General features: G+C 41.8%; 1 protein-coding gene across 1 annotated transcript in view; it reads left to right on the forward strand.

Moving 5' to 3' along the window:
* Positions 1–20,050, forward strand: part of RAB31 (RAB31, member RAS oncogene family) — a 90,493-nt gene that overhangs the window by 42,088 nt on the left and 28,355 nt on the right. The gene's annotated exons all lie outside the window — the stretch shown is intronic.

Raw genomic sequence — 20,050 nt, forward strand, 5'->3', positions numbered from 1 at the left:
ATGTGATTAAACCAAAGTGAAATAAATAGTCGATGGAAATAGATCTTGCAAAAAGCTCTTAACATAGCATTTAACAAATTGTTCTGTTTCTTTGGGATTTCAAAAGTTTGTATCACCTTGCATCTGGTTGGTTTATAATAACAGCCATAAACACCACTTAATCGTTTATTTTTCTGGGATTTGGACAGATCTTCAAACTTCCCAGACTTAGTTCAGATATCCACCTCCTTTACTGTAAACCTCAAACAGCTTGCTTGTCTAGTGTTCCCAGCAGAATCACCTCAACCTTGGTCATGGGAAGGATGAGGTGGGTGTGTAGAGACAACCTTTGCTGAGAGAAGGTGCTATCTCCAAAACCCCCTAATTATGGGACTAATGTGCACCTTTGAGTGGAACCAAGTTTTATGTATCGTGGGAATGCTGATGGACTAGAATTTAAGCAGAGAACGATTTAAACTTGCATAGTATCAGTTAGGATTCTTGGTTACGTGGATCCAAAACACAATTGAAATTCAGGAGAAAGGGGAATTATTGGAAGGTACTGTTATCCACATGGTAAAAACAGAACTGCCCTCAGCTCTGGCATTTGACATGTTCCAGAGTTAGTCTCTGGAGAGATGCTGGCCTGGCGTTGTCTTCATTTCCAGTCTAAAATGCCAGGGAGGAACTCCCCACGTTAAGAACAGGCGTGTGTGGCCAGGAGGGGATTGGTAGTACGAGATGGTATTTCCCAACATTACTATGAGAATGGGAAGGCAGGTGGTCTTAAAGAGGGACAGCTCCTAGAAAAGTGTAGCCTGGCCAGACAAAACTTATCTGTGACATATAGATGTGGCTACCAGCACCCAAGGATACGCTGTGTTTCGGGGTGGAATTCACCTTTTATGCACAGGTATAGCATTCTTCTTGATGAGCGTTCTGATTTGTGCTCAGCTGATTCTTATATGTGCAATTTTCAATGTGCCCCAGCTAACATAATCTATTCATCTCACTTCCAACTGTGAATTAACTTACAGCCTCTCTATCCCAGTGGGAGAAAATGCAGGGCCATCCAGCTGCTACCTGTAGTGGTGGTGTCATGGGGCCACTGTCCCATGCATCCAGCCTCCTTGGTAATATCTTTTCTCCTCTTGTTTGGCCTCAGTGAGGTCTGAATGTGGCTCCTCGAGATCCTGCAGTTGTATTTTAAAGTGTGGCATGTATATCTTTTGTTATACACAGTTATTTTAGATGGTATGTGTTATTGAATCAGGCAACAAGAAGCTGACTGCCTTTAAAACTCTGATTAGGTCAGTGAGAAAGACTAGGTGGACACTAATTCATTTTTAATTTTTAGACATTTAATATGTTGTATTGAGGTAAATTACAAAACATCACGATCACCTGTTTTAAGTGTACAGTTCAATGACTGTTAGTGTATTTTTAGAGTTGTACAATCATCTCATATCTAATTTTAGAACATTTCCGTCACTGTGTGAAGAACGTCATGCCCGTTTATACTCACTCTCAATTTCCAACTCCTTCCAGCCCTGGTAATCACTAATCTACCTTTTTGTTCCTCTAAATTTGCTTTTTCTGGACATTTTGCATAAATGGAATCATACAATATGTGGTCTTTTGTGACCACCTTCTTTCAGTTAAGCATGTGTCAGTGATGCATTCATTTTTATGACTGAATGATATTTCATTGTATGGATATACCACATTTTATTTATTCATTTACACATTAACATTTGAATTGCTTCTACTTTTTTACTATTATGAAAAATGTTCCTATGAACAATCATGTACAAATTTTGTGTGGATGTATATTTTCATCTCTCTAGGCTATGTACCTAGGAGTGGCATTTCTGTGTCATATGATAACTCTTTTTAATAATTTTAGGAACTCATAAACTGTTTTCCAAAGTAACTGCAAGATATCCGTATCCTCACCAACATTTATTGCCTTTTTGATTATAGGCATCCCAGTGGGTGTGAGATTGTGTCATTGTGGTTTTCCTAATGACTAATAATGTTATAGTAAATATCTTTTCATATGTTTATTGGCCATTTGTATATCTTCTTTGGAGAAATGTCTCTTCAAATCCTTTGCCTAATTTTTAGTTGGATTGTCTTTTTATTATTGAGTTGTAAGGGTTCTTTATGTACTCTGAATAAAAGTCTCTTATCAAACATATAATTCGCAAATATTTCCTCTCATTCTGTGGATTGTCTTTTCACAATTTTTACTGTGTGCAAAAGTTTATGTCCAGCTTATCATGTTTTTCTTTTATCTCTTGTTCACAAGTGATTGGCTAAATGGACATCACAAATATTTATTCATGTTTTCTTAGTGCTTACATTTATGTCTGTCATCCATGTTGAGTTACTTTTTGTATGTAATGTAAGATAGGGGTCCAAATTAATCTTTTTCCATGTGGATATCTAATTATCCCCACACCAGTTGTTGAAGAGATAGTTTCTCTCCCATTGAATCTTTTGGGGTACTTTTGTCTAAAACTAGTCAACCATGAATGTGGTCTTATTTTTATGCTCTTAACTTTATTAGTTGATCTACACGTCTGTCCTGACACTAGTGTTATACTATTTTGATTGCTGTAGCTTTGTAGTAAGTTTGAAATTAAAAATTGTGAGTCCTTCAACTTTGTTCTCTTTTTCAAGATTGTTTGACTATTCTGGACCCTTAACATTTTCATATGAATTTTAGGGTCTATTTCTTAATTTCTGAAAAACAAAAGGGAACTTTGATTTTAATAGAAATTATGTTGAGTCTTTAGACCAATTCAGGTGTTAATCCCATCTTAACAATTTTAAGTCTTCCCATCCATCAATGTGAAATGTCTTTTCATTTTATTACGTCTTCTTTAATTTCTTTTAGCAATGTTTTATAGCTTTCAGTTTACAAGTCTTGCATTTGTTTTATTTATTCTTAAGTATTTGATATTTTTTGATGGTATTGTGAATGGGATTGTTTTCTTATTTATGGCATTGCTTTTTGTTAGTGTGTAGAAATACAATTGACTTTTGTATGTTTATCTTGTATCCTATAACTTTCCTGAACTCATTTATTAATTTTAGTTTTTTTTAGTAAATTATCTGGAGTTATCTATATATGAGATTATATTATCTGGGAATAAAGACTATTTTACTTCTTTCTTTCCGATATGGGTGCCTTTTAGTTCTTTTTCTTGACCAATTTCTCTGGCTGGAATCTCTAAAACAATCTGGAATAAAAGTAATGAGAGTGCACATTCTTGTTTCTTCCTGATCTTAGGGATAAAGCATTTAGTCTTTCTTCAGTAAGTATCACACTAACTGGTTTTACATATATCCTTTTTATTCTGTTGAAGAAGTTTCCTTCTGTTCCTAGTTTGTTGAAGGTTTTTTGTCATGATCGAATGTTGAATTTTTTCCAAAACAATTTTTGCATATGTAATTACATGTTAATTGATTTTTGGATGTTAAACTAGTCTTGCATTCCTGGGATAAATCACACTTGGTCATGATGCATAATCCTTTTTATACATTGCTGGGTTTAGTTTGCTAGTGTTTTGTTAAGGATTTTTATGTCTATATTCTTAAAGGGTTATTAGTCTGTAGTTTCCATTTCTTACAATATCTTTGTCTAGCATTGGTATCAGGGCAATAACAGTCCTATAGAATGAGTTGGTAAGAGTTCCCACCTCCTCTGTTTTCTAGAAGAGTTTGTGAAGGATTGATGTCATTTCTTTTTGTTTCTCTACATCAACCTGGTCTCCATGATGTCAATTCTTTTTTTTAATTTTATATTAGATTTATTTTTTGAAAGATAAGCATTGTGTTTTAAAACACATGACAATACTATATGATAACATGTAAAAAATTAAATGGTTCCTTAATATCAACTATACAGTGTTAAAATGCACTTTGTTTGAATCCAGAAAAATGGAGTCTATACGTTGCAATGAATTGCAGTTACATGTCAATCTTTTAGTCCATGGGTTTCCCCTACCCTGCCTTTTTTCCCTTTGAAATTGATTTGTTGAAGAAACAGATTCATTTCTCCTACACAGCTTTATGAAGTCTGAATTTTCCTTGTTGTTTCCTAACGGTGTTATTTAACTTGTTCCCCTATGCCCTTTAAATAAATTGTTAGATTTAGACTTGGTCAGAATCTAACTGTTGGTAATCTACTAAGTGATTATGGTTAGCAAAATGGTGACATTCAAATTCTGTCTTTCCTTCTTCATTTGTTACTTGCAGTGCATCCATAGAGAAACTTCCTCAAATCAACTACAATATTTAATTATACTGAGGTACAGTGTATATGAAAGAGTATGAAAGGGAAGGAAAATGCTTGATATATTCTGTATTTAGAAGGTTTTAAAGTAATGAAATGATTCTATAATACCCTCCCAAATGACCAGTTAGGTTTTTTGTTTCATTTTAAAACTCATTAATTTAAACAAACTTTATACCTTTAAATTGCAGGTATTATTTTACTAATGCACAAATTGTCTAGTTTGTATGATGTCAGTTCTTTAAGTGTTATCTAATTTGCTGTGTAGTTCATAGTATTCTCTTATAATCTTTTTTTCTTAATCCCATGACCAATTAAATAATCCTTCTAATTTGTGTAAGGTCAGTAGTGATGTCTCCTTTTCCATTCCTAATTTTAGAAGTTTGAAACTTCTCTCTTTTTTTCTCATTCAATCTAGCCAATAGTTTGTCAGTTTTGTTGACCTTTTCAAAGAACCAGTGGTTTTTAGTTTATTTCTTTTCATTGTTTTTCTCTTTCATTTCTTTATCCTCTAATTGTTATTTCCTTCCTCCTGTTTGCTTCGGATTTGCTTTGTTCCTCTTTTTCTAGTTCGCTAAGGAGAAAGGTTAGCATATTTATTTAAGATCTTTTTGAATGTAGGCATTTATAGTTATAAATTTTCCTGTAAGCACTGCTCTAGCTGCATCTCATAGGTTTTGATATGTTGTTTTTAACTAATCTGAAAATATTTTCTAATTTGTGTTCTAACCCGTTATTTATTTAATAGCATATTGTTTAATTTCCACATATTTGTGCAATTCCCAAATTTTGACTTTTCATCATTTCTAATTTAATTCCATTGTAATCTGAAACATACTTTGTATGATTTTAATTATTTTACATTTACTGAGGCTTGTTTTATGGCTTAGTATATGGTGTGTCCTGGGGAATGTTCCAAGTGAGCCTGATGCCACTAAGTTTTTAACACCTATTTTTATACTTGCTATTCTCCCTTAGAGAGAGAAAAATCTAAGGTTGAGGGCCCTCTGCAGACAACTGTCTCTAACTAGAGTTTAATTATATTTTGTCCTTATCATATTTATTTTTAGGATTACATTCTCTTTATGATAGCTGACACTAGTGTTGCGTTTATGACAGTGATATAAAATTTATTTTAAAATATTAAAAAAGTTGATTTATGCACATGACACGATTATCTACACAGAAAAGCCCACAGAATATACCAAAAAAGTTCTAAAAATACTAAGTGGGTTCAGCAAAGTTGTGGGATACAAAAGCAACATGGAAAAATCAATCAGATTTCTATATATTAATACTAAGAATAAATATGCAGGAACTGAAATTTAAAACACGATATTCTTTACAATTGCTCCAAAGAAAATGAAATACTTAGGCATATATTTAACAAAACATATATAGGAGCTGTATGCTGAAAAGTACAAAATGTTGATAAAAGAAGTCAAATAAGACTTGAATAAATGGAGAGACATATTATATTCATGAATCGAAATTCTCAACATAGTAAAGATGTTCATTCTCTTCAAATTGAGTTATAGGTTTAAATGAAGTTTCTGTCAAATCTTAGCAAGGTTTTTTGTAAACATAAATAAGCCTATTCTAAAATTTATATGGAAAATCACAGACACTGAATAGCTGAAACAATACTGACAAAGAAGGATATAATGGAAAGAATCACTCTGTTCTATATGAAGGCTTACTATATAGCTACAATAATCGAGACCATATGGTATTGGCAGTGAGATGGATGCATAGATCAATGGAACAGAATAGAGAACCCAGAAATAAATCTACACAAATATGCTCAATTGATTTTTTGACAAAGATGCAAAGGTAGTTCAACAGAAGAAGCAATTCAGCCGATGACCTTTTCAACAAATAGAGTAATCGGACATCAATAGGCAAAACAAAAACAAACCTCAAACTTATATAAAATTAGTCTAAAATGAATCACAGGCTTTAATGTAAAATGTTAACCCCTAAAACTTTTAGAAAAACTTCTAAAAGAAAATAAATTTAAAGATGTGGGGTTAGGCAGAGTTCTTAGACTTAGTAAAAGCACAATTCATATAAGGAAATACTGATAAATTGGACACCCTTGAAATTTAAAAACTTAAAAATATTTGCTCTGTGAAATATTGGTGTGTGAAGAGGATGAAAGACAAGCTACAGACTAGGAGGAAATATTTGCAAACTATATATCTATAAGGGACTAGTATGTAGACTGTATAAAGAACTCACAAAACTTATATGAAAAAAATTTGAAAATGGGCAAAAGACATAAACAGATATTTCACCTGAGAGAATGGAAGATGGTGAGGAAGGATGTAAAACGACGTTCAATATCATCATCAAACCTATCAGAATGGCTAAAATAAAAATCAACAATACCACCTAATGCTGGTGAGGATATGGAAAAACTGAGTCATCCATACATTGTTGGTGTGAATGCAAAATGGCACAGCCACTCTGGAAAACAGTTTGGCAGTTTCTTATAAAACTAAACATGCAGTTACCATATGGCCTAGCAATCACATTCTCGAGCATTTATCCTGGAGAAATGAAAACTTATGTTCACACAAAACCTGCACATGAATATTCATAGACACGTTATTTGTAATAGTCCTAAACTGGGATCTGCCCAGATGTCCTTCAGCTACGAATGGCTAAACAAACTGTGGTGCATCCGTACCGTGGACTACTACTCAGCACTAAAAGGAAGCAAACTGCTGATACGCGCAGCTCGAATGCATCTTCAGGGGAATTGTGCTGAGTGAATGAAGCCAGTCCCAAAGGTTTCACAGTGCATGGTTCCATTTATATAACATTTTAGAAGCAGAGGATAGATTACTGATTGCCACGGGCTATGGTAAGGGGAAGTAGGGGTGGGGGACGGGGAGGAAAGTGGGCATGGATTTGAAAGAGCAACATAAGGGACCCTGTGGCTTTGGCACTGCTTGGTGTCTTCTCTGTGGTGGTGGACACAGGAACCTACACAGGTGATAAAATTGTATAGAGCTTAACTCACATACATAAGTGCATACAAGTAAAACTGGAGAAATCTGAATAAGATAGAATGCCACAATGACAATGTCCTCTTTGTGATATTATACGATAGTTTTCCAAGATGTGACCATTTAGGGAAACTGGGCAAAGTGTATGAGGAATCGCTTGATACTGTTTCTTACAACTGCATGTAAATGAATCTGCGGTTATCTCAGTAAAAAATCTGAGTAACAAAAAGTTGATTTAGATAAAAATAATAAATATTAGAACAGTGAGGTGAGGGTATGTGTAATATATATGCATTATACATATTATATACATATGGCAAAAATTGCAAAGGGGAATGTATTTGACAAAAGTTTTATAAGCACACTGGGCCAGATGATTAAATGAACCATCTCCAGCACACCTAAGGTACAGAAGATAAACAGGGTCACTGTATTAAAAACTCCCGTTTAGGAAACAGGGAAAGGGAAGCCTGCTGCCTGGGTCTCTGCCCAGGGTGTCTGTCTCCTGTGAGACAGGAATAGTCGGTAAGTGATAGGGCCTGGGAACCTAGTGGGCACCAGCTTGTTGACACGTTTCTATGGCAGGGGGATCGGTTCTTGGTCAGCAATCTGGCTGCTCCAGATTCTGCCTGCTGATATAATCTTTCTGGGGAGTTAGCCAAACCTCTAAACCCCAGACCTTATTCAGAGCATGACCTTCTTTTACTCTAATCCCAAAGTACTTTGCTCTCCTGCAATTCCCAGAAAACTTTGTTTGATTTTTCACTGGGGGTTGTAGCAGGACAGTATGTAGATATGTGTGTGTGTGTATGTAGATATGTGTGGGTGTAGATGTCTGTGAATGTGTGTGTGTGAGAGTGTGTGTGTAGATGTATGTGTGTATGAGTGTGTGTGTAGATATGTACGTGTGTGTAGATATGTGTGTATGTAGATGTGTGTGTGTAGATGTGTATGTGTGTGTACATGTATGTGTGTATGAGTGTGTGTAGATATGTATGTGTGTGTAGATATGTGTGTATGTAGATGTGTGTGTGTGTAGATGTATGTGTGTATGAGTGTGTGTGTAGATATGTATGTGTGTGTAGATATGTGTGTATGTAGATGTGTGTGTAGATGTGTATGTGTGTGTACATGTATGTGTAGATGTGTGTATAGGGGTGTGTGTGTAGATGTGTGTGTGTAGGGGTGTGTGTGTGTGTTGGTGGAACTGGTCTCATCCAACACACTTCGGTTGTGTAAGCTTGTCGATCCTTGGAAGGAGCTCTGCCTGGCATATTTTGAGAATGTGCTGGATGGAAGTGGAATTAGCCCTCCAACCTTGGCTCAGCCCACTGAAGGCATTTGAGTGCAGAAGTACTTGGCAGAGATGCCTGTTCAGTGTGTTTCATCTTCTTGCATGTTCCAGAAGACAGTATAAAGGTCTGCCCCACTCCCAGAGTGGAAGGCATTCAGAGGCATCTGGTCGGGTACACTCAGGAATTTTAGCTTGGATTTTTTTTCTAGGTTCCTGATCTTGGTGAGGGATTTTCCTGTCTTGAACAACCCTAAACAAAATCTTCCTCTGCTCAAATTATTGTGAAACTGAAGTAATGTATGGTCCCTCTGAATTTGAGGCATGAAAGCAAAGTGGAATGTGAGAAGACTGTCCTGGACTGTCACAGAGTAGGTGCTCAGGGCTGTAACCCCCGTCCTTCCTGCTGCCCTTCTCCCTCCGGGTGAATGTTGTGGTCGCTGCTCCCAGGGGTAGAGAATGTGCGGTTCCTGGTGGGTCAGGCCATTCTGTTCCCTCCGCCATCTGCTGATGCTGCAGTTAGGCTTGCAAAGTTGGGGACATTTAAGGGACTGACAGAGTTGCAAGAAAATAAGAACCTTAAATGGGTTGAATCCACAGGATCTGGGGTACCAGCTGACTTGCCTGGTCAAGATGACCGGAGAACCGAGTCTGCATGCTGAGCTGGGGCTGGCAGCAAGTTTCTGAACAAGTAGCACATGGCATGGGGCTAATTCAAGGTCTCTGCTATTCTAGGAGGGCGGATTGGCCTAGGGTCTAAATAGAAAAGAAAACTTTGTCTCAGAAAGTCTGGGGAGCCCAGCAGGAGACTGCATGGCCTTTTCCTGGGTCTGGCGGAAAAAGCAGGGCAGTTGAGTCTTGCAAAGAAAAAAGAGAGAAATAGGTTGTAACCTTGCCTCAGTGGTTTTAAAACTTTTATGAATTTAAGAAACCACAGTGCACTTGTTAAAAATTCTAGTTCTAAGAACCAGGTCCAGAGATTCGGATTCAATAGGAAGAAGGAGGCGAGGATATGTGCATTTTAAAAAGTGATCCTTTTACAAGTGGTCCAAGGGTCATTCTTGGAAAAGCGTTGCTTTCGGCAGTAGAAGTTTACGGTAGAGAAGAATGAGGAAGTCCCCGAATCTATCCTGGCATCTGTCCAGGTCTCTAACTGCAGGCCGCACTGTCTGGGCTTCTCTCTTGCCCTTCAGGCCTCCTGGAGATGAAAACAATGACTCATCATCTTTCAGGATTCAGAAGTGGCGCCCATTATCCTAAGCAAATTAATCCAGGAACAGAAAATCAAATACTGCATGTTGTCCCTTATAAGGGGAAGGAAACATAGGGCACTCATGGACATAAAGATGGGAACAGACACTGGGGGCTTCAGAGGCAGGAAGGAGTGGGGGGCGGTTGCAAAACTTCCTCTTGTGCTCAGTACGTGGGTGACAGAATCAAATGTACCCCAAATCTCAGTGTCACTCAGCATGCCTGTGTAACAAACCTGCACGTGTACCCCCCTGAATCTAAAATAAAAGTTGAAATTATTGGCTGCGCAGGGTGGCTCACACCTGTAATCCCAACACGTTGGGAAGCCGAGGTGGGCAGCTCACCTGAAGTGGGGAGTTCAAGACCAGACTGGCCAACATGGCGAAGCCCCGTCTCTACAAAAAATACAAAAATTAGCTGGGTGTGATGGTGCGTGGCTGTAATCCCAGCTACTTGGGAGGCTGAGGCACGAGAATTGCTTGAACCCAGGAGGCAGAGGTTGCAGGGAGCTGAGATCGCACCACTGCACTCCAGCCTGGTGACAGAGTGAGACTGTCTCAAAATACAAACAAACAAACAAAAAAGTTGAAATTATTTAAAACACACACACACACACAAAACACCAAACTGACACCATTGGCCCTGCATCTTTAATCTCTTCCAAAGCATTTCCAGGGCCTCTCTGCCCCGACCCCTTCACACCCCACACTCATAATCACCAGGAGAAGAGATGTGATTGGGTGCAAATTAATATGGGGCTCCCCTGTTTAGCTTGGATATTTTTCTAGGTTCCTGATCTTGGTGAAAGATTTTCCTATTTTGAACAACCCTAAACAAAATCTTCTTCTACTCAAAATTATTGTGAAGCTGGAGTAATGTGTGGTCCCTCTTCTGGATGGTTCAGCTCCCTTATATCCAGCCTGTGCTTGGTTGCCTTTGGCTTGGGTAAGGGGTTAAGGTCACCTGGCTTTGGGACCTCTGTGAGAGGACCTGCAGGTATTTCAGGAACCATCTGCTTTAGGGCCATGTGGCCAGGATCCTCCACGAAGGAGGGAAGGTCAGAGGAAGAAGTTCATGTCCTATCCCCGCCTGGCCCTTAAGCAAGAATCACTCCCCCACATTTCCTCTGACAAGCATGGGCAGCCTTGACCTATGGCTGCCATAATAAGTCATTTCTTGGGAGAAATTACTCCAACCCCATCTATTCCGCGTAGCAGGTTCTAGTTCTACATTTCTTCTGCTTGATCTTGTTTTGTTGATTTTGAATTCTTGGCTCTACACAAATCCCCTTTGTCTCTTCCCAATTTGAAACTCTTTCAGGCTTTCCTGGCCATTTTTGGACATTGCCTTCATTTCATGGCTTCTAATGGAACTGCGTTTCAGCCTCAGGAGTCTCCTGTTGGCATTTCCTTGGAATTCCACCTCTCACTGGTATATTTAGGGCCACGAATGAATCAGAAGGATGAGGGAGGGATCGGGAAGTGCTGATGGGAGAAAACCCCTCAGACCTAGTTTATTTTACAAGTGGTAGCAGTGGGAAGTTACCCAACAATAGTGACGACGGAGGCTGGGTTGGGAAGTGGGAGAACCTTCTTCTCAGAGGTGGTGGGTAATGACCTTGAGATGGCTTTGCTGTCACTGGCTGCCTCTGCCCAAGATTCCTCCTACCCTCCCCATAAATACAACCCAGGAGATGCTCAGGGGCGGTTCTCGTGCACTCTTGCCTCGTCCGAGGAAGGAATCATGGTCTCTAAGATCTTACGGAAGCACTCTGGTGCCTCTTACAGAAACACTGGGAGGGATGGGTGGGACTGCTGCCAGGGAGTCCAGAATTCCTTACTGGAGTAGAGGTTGTACACCAAGAAAAAGGGCATCTGGTGTTAGCAGTGAAAACAGGGTAGGGTAGGAGGAAGGAAATTAGTCCTGTCAGCTCTCAGTCATTCGATTAGCAAATACGTTTTGGTGGTTCTTCTGTGGCAGCAAAGTGCTGTGAGAATAGAAAAGAGACAGTCTTTTCCTTCGAGCTATTAATGTTTACTTCTATTTGGGCAGCCAAGAAAGGGGGTGGGGAAGTATCTGATGAGCGATATAAGACTATATTTAATAGAGTTCCAGTTGGTCTGACGCAGTCCAGAAAGGGCAGAGGAGTTCAGGAAAGGGAGAGGTCAGAATCATCTGCTGTGACTAGGAAAGGCATGGGACAACATGTGTCCCAGGTGGGGCATGTGCCACAGGCAGTTACGGATGTGTTGGAGGAGGAAATTCTAGGAAGGGGGAAGATCTGGGACAAAGGCCTGGAGGTGGGAGTGAGCTTGGCACGTGTTGGCAGGGAGGGGCCGTCAAGAATATCTACCCTGCGCCTGCCCTGGGGAATGGAGGGAAAGACAGCTGGATGGTGTGGGTCTCAAAAGCATGCAGAGTGTGTGGGTTTGATGTGCTGACCAGGATGGCTCCTGCCTCAGCTTCCCCACTGCCAGGCAGTCAGAACACTGTTTTCTTCTGAGCCTGTTGTGGCCCCAGGCTCCTCCTTAGTGCAATGCCTCAGGTAGTCACTGCCAGTTAAAGAGATCAAACCCATTGGCCATCCTCCAAGGAGGCTATGGGAGCCGGTCTAGTGTCTTACGTGCGTGATTCATGCAACTTCCTGTGCAATCTAGAGCTGGAAACCAGGGCAGACCTGTACTTCCACAGTGTACACAGTCAAGTTAGAAACACCACCAGCCATCTCCTCAGTTGTTTTACATTTTTGGATAAAACTGTGGTTTTTAGCAGATTAAAAATACATTTGGAAAAAAATACTTTTTGCTACGAATAATAAATTAAATTGCCTTCATCTCTTACTTGTGACTCCACAACTCATTCCGGTCTTGATAGTGAGCCACAGTTGAGTAGGGAAGTTTCTTAGAAATTATACAAACCAAAGAACAGAATTTGAAACGCTGTACCCTAAAAATCCAATTTATTCCAAATACTAAAAGCACTAAAGCCCGTGAACATCAGTGAACATCATGGCAAGTGTTAAATGCACATAGTGTTTTCCTTATGTGAGATAACGAGGAGGAATAGAGCCTGTGCTGTGAAAACGTGTGTGCTCTGAGATGTGCCTGTCCGTGTTCTGCGAGCGACGCGGTGCAGACGGCCCCGCCCGTTCACCTGCTGCTATCGAAGGAGGAAGGAGGGAGCCGAAGACTGAGCTGCCCAGAGAACCCAGCAAAGGCATCTGGAATATCTCTTTCTTAATTACAACAATTCTTAAAGAAGAATATATAAAACATGCATATCGTAAGGAATATTGTGGTAATAAAATGAACAGCCGTGTAACTGTGCCACAGAACCCCCTTCCCCAATCGTATCCCCGTCTCTCCACCCGGAAGTAACCACTCTTCTCACTTTGGTGATAACCACTTGTTTTCGTTATGCTTTACACCTACGTTTACATTTTCCAAGCAGTAGATGCGCCCGTTTTTGAACTTTGTAAACGGAATGAGACTGCATGTGTCATGTGATGACGTGTCTTTCACTCAGCATGCTTGTCAGATTCACCTGATGGAGGTTAGCTGTGGTGTCTACATATTCATTGCTGTCTACTGTTCTGTTTTATGAGTGGAACACAGTTTATTCATTCTATTGGTGGATATTTGAGTTATTTCTGGCGTGGTGTTATGAACATTGCTGCTTGAACGTTCTAGTGCATATATTGCTATGTGTAAGCATTTCTCTGGACCAGAGTAGGTAAGAGTTGAATTGCTGAGTTTCAGGGCGTGCACACCCTCAGTCTTACTAGGTAATGCCAGTGTCTTTCACGGTGGCATGGAATATGCCAATCGTGTGTGCGCCTTCCTGCAGCTCTGCATCCTTGCCACGCTTCAGAATTGTGATCCTTCAGGGCATATAGTGATATCTGACAGTCATTTCAATGTGCGTTTTCCTAATTATCTGTAAAATTATCATCTTTTTATATATTTATTGGCCATTTAAGTTTCCTCTTCTGTGAAGTGCCTGTTCAAATCTTTGCCATTTTTTTTCTATTAGATTGTTTACCATAATCTTGTTTATTTTTAGGATTTTTAAAAATACATACTTGATGCTATTCTTTTGTTATCTCTATGTGTTGAAACTATCATCTTCAAATTTAGGTCTTATCTTTCCATTTTCTTTATGTTGTCTTTTGCTTTAAAAACATTATTATTATTATTATTATTTTAGAGATAGGGTCGTAGGTAGTTGCCCAGCTGGAGTGCATCGCTCACTGGAGCCCTGAACCCCTGGGCTCGAGCAATCCTCCTGCTCAGCCTCCCAAGTAGCTAGGACTATAGGTGTGCACCACCATACCCAGCCAATTTTTTAAAAAATTTTTATGTGTTTGTAGAGATGGGAGTGTTGCTGTGTTGCCAAGGCTGGTCTCAAACTTCTGGCCTCAAGGGATCCTCCGACCTCGACCTCCTAAAGCTCTGGGATTATAGGCATGAACCACCAACCCCAGTTCTTTTTTCCATTTTTTAAGAATCAGGGTCTTGCCATGTTGCCCAGGCCGGAGTGCAGTGGCTATTCACAGGCCTAATCCCACCACTGATCAGCACTGAAGTTTCAACCTTCTCTGTTTCCTACCTGGGCCAGTTCACCCCTCCTTAGGCAACCTGATTGTCCGTCACGCCTAGGAGGTCACTATATTGCCATGAAATTTAGTGCAGACACTGTTGGTTCCTCTGTCCCTTTGACATTTGCCTATCATTTTGGTTTTTGAGCACTTTCTTTCTGGCACAACAAGCTGTTTCAGGTTTATCTTGTATATTTTTGGCTCGGCCCTATAGTCAGCCTGACTCCTTTTCCCTAACTAGGACTCCACAGGAAACAGAGTCCCTTCTTCAAGGAGCTCAGCCTAGCAGTAGACAGCTTCTTTGTAGGCAGGACCAGGCTTCCCTGCAGCAGAAGGGAACTTGAAATCAGGGTAATGAGCTTCAGCAGGGACAGGCCACCATGCTGCCCTGAGAGGATCGTGTGTGGACACGGGGCTGTGGCATGGCCCTGCTTTGACCCTGTGCCGTATGGCTGTGCTGTAGGGACAAGTGGAGCCTGGAGTGGCCTGAGCTGGGGACTGCCCTGAGGTCTTTTCACTCCCCAAGGCATTGCATAAGTAATTCCACTTTCTATTTGCACAGCAAAATCAGGGACAGTTTTCTAGAACACGGGGTGCCTCCCCTCCCCGCGGCCCATGATGGTCTACCCTGGGTGGTGGGCCCTTGCCTGTCTTAGAGACAGAATGCTCTGCAGGATTCCAAGTGGTCAGCTGTGGCCCACAGACCACTGGCAAGTGGAGGCAGAGCTGTGGAGCCCTCGGGAGCCACAGAGGGCTGCCGCCTGCCACGAAATGCCTACTCAGCTGTTACTAGCCCCCTGTGGGTGGCAGTGCTAGTGATGTACAGAATCCTGGGACTAGTGTCAATGACTGTATGGATATGCTGAGTGATCTGGGCGTGCACTGCTCTGGTGGCCTTTATGGTCAGGAGGTGACATGCGGTGACAAGAAAGGAAGAGCTGGCCCAAAGGGATTCAGCCCAGGGTGAGGTCCACGGAAAGGTCAGGGCCAAGAGGCAGCCAGCACCCCAGGCCGATGGTGGCCTCATATCGCCCATGCCAGAGGCCAGTCCTCGATTGCTCCCAACCCTCGCTCGAGGGCTCAAAAGGTTCAAAAGGAAATGAGCGGGTCTTCCCATCAGGGTCCAGATGAGCTTCTGAAAAAAAGCATGACAAAACAGCCTCCGGAACATCCCGGAATGACCGACGCAAAGTACGCCCCGCACGGCACAGCACAGAGATCTTCAGGGGTAAACCGTGGACGATCTGAATGACAGCACGGGCCGTCAGCAACCTGCAGAGCTGCCTGGCCAAGAAATTGCCAGACGGAGGCAACACTTGCAGGCAAAGGAGGAGAAGAAGGAAAGGCCGGAGCAGGCAGGGGCAGGAGTGGAACAGGCCGCAATGTTGGAGTGAAGTGCAGACCTTCCTGGCCCACACTCCTCTGAGCATCTGCTCGAGGACAGTAGGGACCACGTGGAGGACAAGGACTTGGCGATGGTGGGGGACAGGGAAGCACGACATGGCGGTCCCTCAGCATCCCGGCGAGCAGTCCCTCTGAAGAGTGGATGATGATAGTGACTTAGGTGTGTCTTTCGAATATCCTGAGGGGGAGACGGGAAAAGCAGACATGCAATCCTGGGAAGAAATCCAAAGGTGTAAAGAACTCGCAGCAGAAGTCCAAAGTCTGGCCAGCGGGCAGGCCTCTCTGCAGGGCACGAGGGCACAGCTGGAGAGGGAGCTCCCAAAACTGCAGCTGAGGGTTCCCGCTGCCTACACTGCACCGAGAACCCATGATGGGGTCTCACGGGAGTCCACGGAGGAGGACGCCTACTGCCTGGGCCTCGACCAGAGACTTCGAAAGGTGCACGAAAACGTGAACCGCGTGTGTCAGACTTGCGACCACTACAAGAAGATGGCCCAAGACCTGGCCCAGGAACCGAAAAAAGACACTTCCAGTTTTCAGAGGGAGATCTTCTTCTGTGAGAAAATGGCCCAGGAAGGCTGGATGGCCGCTGTGTCCGCTGAGAGGGCGCTCCGGGAAGAAAATGACCACAGCAGGCAGAAGCCGGCTGATTTTGAGGCCACGTTCCAGCCTCTCCGGGGTGGTGCTTTGGCTCCTGGGGTTCTGCCTGCAGCCCACAGGGGCCCAGAAGTGTCGGGGGGACCATGGGCCGACAGGGCCCCCAGAAGGGAGGCAGATCATGATGTGAGGGTTTGGGTCCAGAGTACCTGCTGGTTTGATTCTGTTTTCCCTGTAACCAGGTCCTGAACGCCCAGAGCTTTGGCAGAACATCAGCCAGTGCTGCTCCCTTTAAGGCACTTTTGATTGATCTCTTGTTAGTTTAGTTCATTAGTTGATGCTGAAGTTGCTTATATTGATGTCTGATAGATGGCATTAGGAGTAAGGTACTATTTTTCAAGTAAAGATTGTTTAATATAATTCTTGCAAATACACAATTTCCACATTTCTGGGCCTCCATAAGTACGCAGGGCAAGTATTTCATTTTCATTTAGAAAAAGGGCGTCTCTTACCTCAACATCATTGTGTTTGTTATGGATAGGAAGACATAGGCCATATCTGATCTATGAGCTGTTATTAGAAAATAGCACAGTAAATCGGCTGGAATAAACTTTGGTTTTAAAACAGTGCCAAAAGAGTCATAAAATTCTTTGTCTCTGACCCAGAATTCTTGGGTCTTCTGTCAGCATCCATTGACTATATCAGATGATTTTATTGACTTATAAATAGGGTAAAGTCAATCCCTTTATGCTTTTTATGAGACAGATGGCATACTGATAGAGATATGACCATCTGGAATAGAGCCAAATAATGAGCTTTAAGGGAAGTCCTTGGGATTCAGTGGTAGATGCGTTGAACAAATTATATAGTCTTTTGTCCAACAAATGGTTACCACGATGCAGCCTTTTTTTGAGATGTAGTTTCACTCTTGTTGCCCAGGCGGGAGTACAATGGCACCATCTTGGCTCACTGCAACCTGCGCCTCCCAAGTTCAAAAAATTCTCTTACCTCAACCTCCCTAGTAGCTGGGACTACAGGCGCACACTACCACAACTAGCTAATTTTTGTATTTTTAGTAGAGACAGGGTTTTGCTGTGTTGGCTAGGCTGGTCTTGAACTCCTGACTTCAGGTGAGCCACCCACCTCAGCCTCCCAAAGTGCTGGGATTACAGGCTTGTGCCACTGCGCCCAGCCCACTATGCAGCCTTTTAATAAGGGGGACAAACCTGAAGAGCAGGTGGTCGGCTCAAAAACACCTTTCCTATAAGCGTGTGGATCTCCTCACTAATTCAGCTGTCAGTCGTGTTGTGGCAATTAGCAATAAATTTCTTCTGGGGTTGAAGAGGAAGGTTCTACCAACTTCAGACAATATTTACAGAGACATAAAGAAAGAAGTCATAAAGAAATATTCAAAGTTCAAAAAAAGAAAGAACATGAGTTCTTATTGATGCCTCTAACTCTAACCCAGAAACACGGGCCCTGTTCTAACCTTCTTTGGCGGTCGGGGAAGGATATTAAAAGCCATCAACTTCTGAATGATTAATCAGAGTGGTAAGCTTCTGTTCCTGGGGATTTTCTTCAAAGACAGAGTAATCTCTTTTGCCTTCACTTCACATACGGCCCAGAAGTTTCAGCATTTCATAATGTAACTTCTATTAATATTAAGAACTACAATTATCTCAGTGATTACTTTCAAATGGCACAATTTTTACTTATAGTTGATCTGTCTCCTGTTTATTTAGGAAGTGGGTTGTAAACAAGTTAATTACCATCACTGCCGACCCTAATTGAGTGCCTACTGTGTGCATGTGTGTAGTTTATGTCAATCCTCCTGTCCTTTTCCTATCTTATCAGTCAGGAAACCGAGACACAGGTGGGTCGAGGAGTTGATCCCAGGTCCTGTAGCTAAGATGGTGTAGAGTCCAGCTTCTGACCTAAGTGGTTTGTCCCAGAGCCTGTGTTCTTGACCGTCACGGTATCTTACATCTGCTAAGAAGTACAAACAGGACCCATGACAGAGAGTAACTCCCAAACTGCCCCGAGAGAAAACGGCAGCTGATGTGATCCTGCTCAGAGGATTTGGAACGGACAACTCTTTCCAGTGGCTCTTTCTCTGGCCTCTTCAGGACTAGGCTGAATTTCTGTCAGGAGAAGGGGATTAAGAAGCAAAGGAATGGCCAAGTCCCCTAGAGAACCTGTTTTCTGCCCAGTCCCTGTTGGATTCCAAATTCTGATATGTTTTCCATGAGAAACAACCCATTTAAACCTGACACTGCTCGTTTGAACTTGACACCAGGAATTTAGCCCCAGGTGAATAGCAGTTAAGGACGTGTGTTATTAAGTAGGTGAGGCCCCTTGGGAGCAGAAATTCTTCCCAGGTACAGGGTTGTCAAATGCTTTAGCTGTAAGTGCTTAGATCGTTGCAATGTGTTATTGTCTCATTAGATATTTGCTGTGAAGGGAGTGGTTATTTGTTTTTTTCAAAGAAGTTTGTTTTCAGTTTTTTCCATCTCACAGGTAAAAATCCAAGTGTCTGTAAGAACTAGCATTTTAAACAGATTTTGCTGCTTTAATTATTGTTAAAATGGTTCCCTCATCTGTGTGTTACATAGACATCTTGGGTATTTAGAGAAAATATGAGCTAGGGGGAGCATAACAAACTCTGATTATTCATTTCAGTGGGTGCTTGCCGGAACGAGGCCTGCTGTGAGAATGCGTCAGAGCACACACAGCCCTGCAGCCCTCCTCTGCTTGATTTTGATGAAATGTTGTGAATGATTTCCCTTGCTTTTGGCTGCAATATCTTAAACATGTGGGATGGTTTTGACAGAAAATAATTCCACCACACAGTTAACAGCGCCTCCCGCTCCCTGCTGCTGTGCTGCTCGTGGCCGGCTCAGTTGGTCTTTTATGCTTGACCTTGGAAGGGGGCTGTGACTGGGGGACAGAGTAAAAATGTAATGCAAAAAAAATTTAATGAGATGTTAAATGTTACATTCCAGGAGTTTGGCAGAATATAATATGCTTAGTTTTTTCTCTTACAGTATTTTAAAACTATAATATGCGTGCTAGAACATGTATGAACCACCAGAGAATTTGTTTTAGGAAGCGCTCATGAGTCCACTCTTCTTTTTATTTTTATTTTATTTTTACTGTAAAATGGTGCCTGAGTAGTATATATGTTATTGTGCCCTAGGTATAGTTATCTTGATACAGATCTCCAAACTACTGGCTTCATAGTGTCAGATTATGAATTGGATAGAGTGAAAAAATATCAGACTTGACTTTTTATAGTCCCCCCTACAAGAATTATTCTCCATCATTAGCAGGCTTGAGAGCTGTTGGGAAGCTTGCTACAGTGTCGGTTTCTGGGGCTTGCCCAGTAGGCGTTCCGATTCTGTAGGTCTGGGGAGATTTAGTGTATGAGGGACGGAGTGGAACACACGGGCAGAGTCAGTGTGTGAGGAATGGGGTGAGACACACGGGGAGAGTCAGTGTGTGAGGAACCGGGTGAAACATGGGGAGAGTCAGTGTGAAGAATAGGGTGAAACATGGGGAGAGTCTGTGTGTGAAGAACGGGGTGAGACACACGGAGAGAGTCAGTGTGTGAGGAA

The sequence above is a fragment of the Mandrillus leucophaeus genome, unplaced genomic scaffold, assembly GCF_000951045.1.
Source record: "Mandrillus leucophaeus isolate KB7577 unplaced genomic scaffold, Mleu.le_1.0 Scaffold257, whole genome shotgun sequence".
Classification (NCBI taxonomy): domain Eukaryota; kingdom Metazoa; phylum Chordata; class Mammalia; order Primates; family Cercopithecidae; genus Mandrillus; species Mandrillus leucophaeus.